This window comes from Berghia stephanieae, chromosome 11 (assembly GCF_034508935.2).
Source record: "Berghia stephanieae isolate SIO BIC M18660-M18661 chromosome 11, UCSD_Bste_1.3, whole genome shotgun sequence".
Lineage (NCBI taxonomy): Eukaryota > Metazoa > Mollusca > Gastropoda > Nudibranchia > Aeolidiidae > Berghia > Berghia stephanieae.
The window spans coordinates 37,677,611-37,685,110 of record NC_088370.1 but is presented as its reverse complement, the minus strand read 5'-3'; the positions used below and the strand labels follow the sequence as shown (position 1 = coordinate 37,685,110).

The following is a 7,500-nucleotide window of genomic DNA, read 5'->3' as shown; positions in this document are numbered from 1 at the left end:
TTATTGACCTTGTCGGTCCAAATGACCTTGGAACAATCGGAATACAGCGGGTGCTGTCTCAATCCTACAAAGCAGAAACCTGTCGTAGAGGAAATAGGAAGAAGACGATGGAGGTGGATTGGACCGTGACCTTCGTAAAGTTATGGCCTGATACCGTGGCCATCGTTATGTTATAGCCTGATACTGAAATCCAAAAGGACTGGCAGTTTGACGTCATTATTTGGTTTTTGCACCGCCGAGTGAGTTGTTAGTAGAGCTCAAGGAAACAAGTTATTTCATTGGTTGAACTATTGGATACAACTCACGATTTGTTTTCTTTTGTGGCAAAAGACTAGCATTTTGACGTCATTTTTTGGTCAGTATCAGGCCATAACTTTACGAAGGTCACGGACTCACCCCGACGACCCGTCAATTTGAGGTCAGTGCATCCCCTTGAGTGCGTTGTTGTTAGCAGTGCTCAAGGAAACAAATGATACCATTGGTTGAGCAATTGAGTACAACTCACGCTTTGCTTTATTATGAGGTAAATCATATTTGGCCAATGTCAGGGCTAACCCACACCAGAGACTGACTCCGACGGAAGTCCTGGGAAAAGACTCCACTCACATTCTCTCACCGTACTCAGGTGCAAAATGAGCACCTGGCCGTTATCCGCGTTGTCTCTGTCGGATACAAAATTGTATTATCGCCTTTCTCGCTCTTTATGTGGCATGTTGCTGTTGGTCAGGGACCCTTTGTAAAACGCTTTGAGCACGTTTAGTGGATATTGCGCTATATAAATGCTCTTCCGTTATTTATCTGGTTCACTCTGACATTATAACGTTATGAGGCGACGGGTTACAAATGGCGATATCACGTAATCGATACTTACGGGAATCGCACATGATTTATGTTGATGGCCTTGTCTGGAAGGAAGATAGACTTGGTCAGTCCTGAACGAGGGTCGGGCCTGACGGACGGGAATGTGAAGTCGGGACACCCGAGCCTGGGGACAGAAATGGACAAAAATCATTGGATGTTGGTTGAGGACGATGAAGAAATTTATAAAATCGGGACAGCCGAGTATGGAAACAGAAATAAGTAAGATCATTAAAATAATAATAATAATAATAATAATAATAATAATAATAATAATAATAATAATAATAATAATAATAATAATAATATAGTAATAATAAAAATAATAATAATAATAGTAATAATAAAATAATAATAATAATAATAATAATAATAATAATAATAATAATATAATAATAATAATAATAATAATAAAATAATAATAATAATAATAATAATAATAATAATAATAATAATAATAATAATAATAATATATAATAATAATAATAATAATAATAATAATAATATAATAATAATAATAATAATAATAATAATAATAATAATAATAATAATAATAATAATAATAATAATAATAATAAATAATAATAATAATAATAATAATAATAATAATAATAATAATAATAAGTAATAATAATAATATAATAATAATAATAATAATAATAATAATAATAATAATAATAATAATAATATAATAATAATAATAATAATAAATAATAATAATAATAATAATAATAATATATAATAATAATATATAATAATAATAATAATAATAATAATAATAATAATAATAATAATAAATAATATGTTCAGAATCTAGAGGGCCGATTGCTTTAGCTAGTCGGCATGTATTAAATGAAACTAATGTCTCGTCGATTCAGTCTTACCTTGGAAATGACGTCAGAGACAGAATAGCCTCATCGTCCTGGAGACCTTGCTCAACTTCTCGTCGCCTGGTGGGGAAAATCAAAGAAAACTTCAGAGATAAGCGCGCCTTCTTATTCTTTAGTCTCCCGATGAGCAAACCTCTAATGTTAGTTCAGACCTTTGATCATCTGGTTTTGATTTCAAGGTAGACGGAGAAGTACTGCTATGCGCATTCCTCTTTCATGCTATCAAAATACGTCATGTAAATGATGTATAAAGAGTTTTCGTGGATTAGAAAGAATGATTGAGTTTTTCACTACAAAATCCATATTTCAATTTACAGTTAATATGATTGTATTGACATTGGGCTCTATAACATTGACCATTCATAAATATCGCAGCTGCTTAATTGTCATTTTCTAAAGGCACGATAAGGCTGAAATTCAAACCCATTATCTCCTGGATAAACTAAAAACAAATAAATAAATTTTAAAAAAAAATTGAGCATTTATATAGCGCAATATCCACTAAACGTGGTCAGGGCACATTACAAAGTTTCCGTGGTCAGCAGCAACACTAAACGAGTTGAGCGGAACATGGCGCCTGTAAAGAAAATATTATTAATATTACCATTCTTTCCCGACAGAGACAGCGCTGTTAACGGCCAGATACTCATTTGACACCTGGGTACGGCGAGATAATGTGAGTTAAGAGTCTTTTCCAAGGACTCAATTATGCGCCGCTCAGAGGGGGACTCGATCCCAAGACCTTCTAAACGGAGGGAGAGTGTTTTACCACAAGAACCCATAGCTGCACTATTTTGATTATTGATGAAGTGGGGGATTTTTAATTCCATTACACTCCAAAGGTTTATCTAGGCCTATTGCTCCGATTCCAAATTCAAGTCCAAATAAACGGTAAAAATGTTTCCTTTTCAATGAGAAAGAATGACGGTGGAGATGACAAAACGGAAAGCTTCGTCAGAGAGGCCCTATCCAGCATAAGATCGATCGAATGAAATTATAGAGACAACCGATAGTAAATGGAACCTTCAAGATATCAGTGTCAACTCAAACATGCTCAAGCCGACCTTGATTTTAGTTTTGACTTTGGTTCAAAGAGATCGGCTACACCACATAACAGCTTTACTGATGAGGCGGACAATGCTATTAAAGGTATATAACACGTTTTATTCACTCGGAATTAGGTGCAGTGGGGAAATTGTTGGTAGACTCTATGTACGAATGTACAAAAATCTCAATAAATAAGCAAGGACAATTTGTTGTAACATTGTTATACAAATATTTTATATTCCGTTCTGAGGTAAAAGATTGAGAATTAAAAATCTCGTTAGTGAAACAATTCTGAATGTTAATCAAATATATATTAACCCTCTCCTTACCACCTGCATCAAAATCGTCACATTTGTTACGACACAATAATATATATTTTTTCTTATTACGATTGATTTTGTATATCAAAAAATTTGAAGAATGATCTTTGTTTAGTCAATAAGAACATAAAGTTGTTTTGTAAAGAGCTTGTTTGAGTTTAAAACATCCATTTTTCTGCTATATAAGCCTGGCATTTTGGGGAAATGCTGAAAATGCTGGGTAAGGAAAGAGTTAAACATTTCCAATTATCTGATTCATTGGATAATCTTATCTTTGGTATATGTGACCCATCGTCTCAAAACGGTATTATGTCGGAACGAACCGTATGCTTAGAATCCGAATTAAACGTTAAACTGGTCAAAAATTTAAATTGTTGGCATTAGCATCCTGAAATATGGTATCCATTCTCCTCAATAAAACATGCAAACTCAACACAAGTCTGATATTTCTGGCTATAAATTCAATTTTCAACACCTTAACCAACCCGACTTAATACCGTTTTGAGGCGAAGGGTCACATATTATTATGATTACGTTATGAAGCGATTGGATAACATAATAAATTTATTGGATGGAATACTTCGTTCTTGTTTATAGACCAGACTCCAAAATGCAAACACAGGTTGGCCAGAATAATCGACCTCGGCAAACCTGCCTCATCACAATACACGAACAACTATCGGACACCATTTGGGTCAAGCTTTTCACAGAAAATTGTTGATCAAGATATGGCCAATAAATTTCTGTGAATAATAGATTATGAAGACTTATCATTTTTACAGCTTTATACATTTTTGTTTGTTTTGTCTTGTTTTATTCTTATGAGACCATTGGTTATCGCTATACTCATCGAAACTTAACAGTACATTTTTTTTTCATACTGGTAACTAGTTTTAAAGACTTGATAATAGGTCTTTGCATATTCACTAAAAGTGCAGAAAGAATACCAACAGAAATGGATAAAGGCATTCAATAATAAATATGTTGTTAAACATAGTAACTGATGATAATAATCATATCAAAGGCTTCCTATTATCAAAGTTACAAATTTAAAGTTTAGATCAAACAATCCGAGACGACTTAGAAAAGATTTCAACCTTCCTCATACATGACACCATCGATGTTCTATTGAACACAGAGAACGGCGTCACTCCTATAGACCTAACGATAGAGAAGTTGTGGAGACACTACAGGGTATTTCAAACACGAACCATTTGGACACAACAGATGACCAAATAGTGAACGTAACTGCTCGGCTAATCAATTACATGCAACAAAATTAGTGTCAAACTTTAAATTACAGACAGGAAATGTTATGTTAGAAGAAAATATGATTCATCAAAGAAATACAAGTATGTTGAAAAGGAAGCGAAGCTATAGAAGGAAAGCTGTTGTTGCAAGGGGAGAGGAACCAGGTGTATCGAAGTAACAGAGGAAGACAGACAGCATATTTTTCAAGAGAGTCAAGAAAAGACAACTGCGGTGAATGCGTCAAACACGAAGGTGCAAATGTCGATGAAATGCAATGGAATTCTCATCGTCAATAATGGACGACAGCTTGGAGCAATAGCAGCTTCTAGTGGGTTTGTCAGAAAGAAAAGGATAAAGCTGGACGAGGAACAGGGACTTTATTAATTTTATATTGATTTTACAGGCTGTTTTATCATCTCCATGGATCCAAGCCTCTGCTACTGTTTACTATATGACAAAATTGATGAGGCAGGTCTGAGCGCCAACGAGTTGCCTCTACAACTAGTTTACTCATGCGCAAAATTAAAAGCTGGTATAGGGAATGAGATAAGCGGAAGAGTAGCGTCCCTTGATTGGACGTCACCCATAGTATGTGACGTCACTGGCGGAAAAGTTATTAGAGAGAGAACGTCATGTTGGTTGTGCGCATGCGTGTCTCGTCCTCGCGGAACTATGGGTGACGTCCAATCAAGGGACGCTACTCTTCAGCTAATCTTATGTCCAACTTACACCAAAATAATAATCTCCAGCGATGGTATCGAAACACGATGCCAAGAATGCTGAGCGTATTTATATGGAAGCAAGGAGTCACAGTTGTACAAAAGTATTTAGAGAAAGGACATATTCAGATGGTATGCGACTCAGTACATGCAGCGATTGAAAGAAAGTTGACATTTTCACTCCATCTGACTATATTACTATTATTTTTTTTAAACATCTCACATGAAAGGACACATCACTCATTTGGCAGCAGCCTCTTATGGTTTTCACACTACTATGTTATGATGATCGACCCAATCAGCAAAGTCTGGTCCGCACTCGTGCACCGTCGCAAACCAGCCGGGTAGCATCGTCACAACACACCGTTCGACTAGATGCTCTGCCGTCTCAGGTTCTTGCCCATTTGGCGAATCGACTTTTAGTGAAATTTAACGCTTGATTCTCTAACGTCACAAATTATATTTGTAAAGTTGACGTCATTACACGTTACTATTTAGGGAGAGAGTGGAATAATATACGATTCTTTCATCTCTCTGTATTTATTAATCGAGTTATTTTTAGCATGCCAAATAACACAACGAGCTTGCGAGTATGTGGTATTGCACGATAAACGTATAATCAGTTTAATAAATATAAATAATGAAAGAATAAGTAAGATATATAAGATATTCCGTGATCAACTGTATGGTAGTTGTAATTCTATTCACCATAATTACATTTTTCTCCATCTGATTGGATGACAATTTGCCCCCCCCCCCCCCAAAAAAAAAAAAAAAAAAAAATGTTGGATTTACATTCATGCGCACTAAAACAATTATTTTTAATGGCCAATCAGCTGTCTTTAAATATTTTATTCAACGGATTCAAAGCATTATTCAACGACGAGACACGTATTTACTAAGAAATGATAGGGTTTTCCAAGAGGGGTGGTTGGGTGGGGGGGGGGGGGGGGGGTTAATGATGATTACCTTTGTTCCATGTTGGACTGGACAGTGTTGAAATGGGCGATCATGCCTCCATACGGTTTGCCTGGAGTCGATTCCAGCATGTATGAAGAGAACTCCCAATGCCACGCGGTAGATATCTCTTTGCTTGGTGGAAGGAAGAAAAAAAAAAACAAGTAGAAGAAGTTACTTCATCTGTTTTCGCCTCCGTCGATAGATAGTTCGAAGATGACGTCACTCAGGTCTTTGTTATTGTTTTTTGCCATCCGCGTTTATGAGTAATGCTCACTTAATTGTATTAACCTGACTTTTGTGTTGGTCCGTTATATTTCCGGATGGCAATGTTATGAGCTTCTTAGCCAAGCGCATACTATCTATAGGATTCAATAGTCTGTTGTCACGTATTAACCAGACTATAAACTTTCAAGGTTACATATAGTTTTGTGTGTTGGTCCGTTATAGATAGTATGCGCTTGGCCAAGGAGTTCACAACATTGCCATCCGGAAGTATAACGGACCAACACACAAACTCTGTGAAACCATGAACTTTTATAGTCTGGTTAATACAGTTTAGTGAGAACAACTCACAAACGCGGATGGCAAAAACAATAATAAAGGCCCGAGTGACGTCATCTGCATACTATCTATACTTCCCGATGGCAATGTCTTTTACCATCCATGTTTATGAGTACTTCTCACTAAACTGCATTAACCAGACGATAAACGTTCATGGTTACACCTAGTTTTGTGTGTTGGTCCGTTATTATTCCGGATGGCAATTTTGAGTTTCTTAGCCAAGCGCTCAGCATTTATAGATGGAACGAAATTGACGTCACCCATCACTTTGTTATTGGTTTTTGACAGCCATTATAACGATTACTTCTCATTAAATTCAACAAACAAACTATAAATAGTATGCAGATGACGTCACTCAGGCCTTTGTTATTGTTTTGCAATCCGCGTTTGTGAGTTGTTCTCACTAAACTGTATTAACAAGACTATAAAAGTTCATGGTTACACAGAGTTTGTGTGTTGGTCCGTTATACTTCCGGATGGCAATGTTGTGAACTCCTTGGCCAAGCGCATTCTATCTATAGACGTTTAAGGTTACACATAGTTCTGTGAGTTGGTACGATATATACCACTGGCGGATGTTGTGAATTTTTTAGCTAGGTACATAGCATCAAATGATAAATCATTGTGCGCTGTATAAAATTTAAAAAGTCGTCCTGCCGAGCGATTAGGCTCATAGAGCCGGAGCTTACATCGTTTTCTGTAGCGCATAACGAACAATAGCAATTTCTTGCTACCCATTGGTATTGATAGGACGCTAGTCTATTGAAAAGTACTTTCCACAATATCTAACAGACCCAGTTTTGAAATTACTGTTTGTTGGACATTTATTTATTTATGTATTTATTTATTTATTTATTTATGTATGTATGTATGTATGTATGTATGTATGTATGT

The 7,500-nt window shown here is 35.7% G+C and overlaps 1 pseudogene across 1 annotated transcript in view; it reads right to left on the bottom strand.

Annotated features, from left to right (window-relative positions):
• LOC144956418 (glutamate--cysteine ligase catalytic subunit-like) overlaps positions 1 to 7,500 on the bottom strand; it is a 43,122-nt pseudogene that overhangs the window by 15,400 nt on the left and 20,222 nt on the right. The window contains exons 2-4 of the transcript XR_013641947.1: positions 6,055 to 6,177; positions 1,743 to 1,808; positions 872 to 985 (exon numbers count right to left, since the gene is read on the bottom strand). The product of XR_013641947.1 is annotated as a glutamate--cysteine ligase catalytic subunit-like (transcript). The remainder of the gene's footprint in view (positions 1 to 871; positions 986 to 1,742; positions 1,809 to 6,054; positions 6,178 to 7,500) is intronic.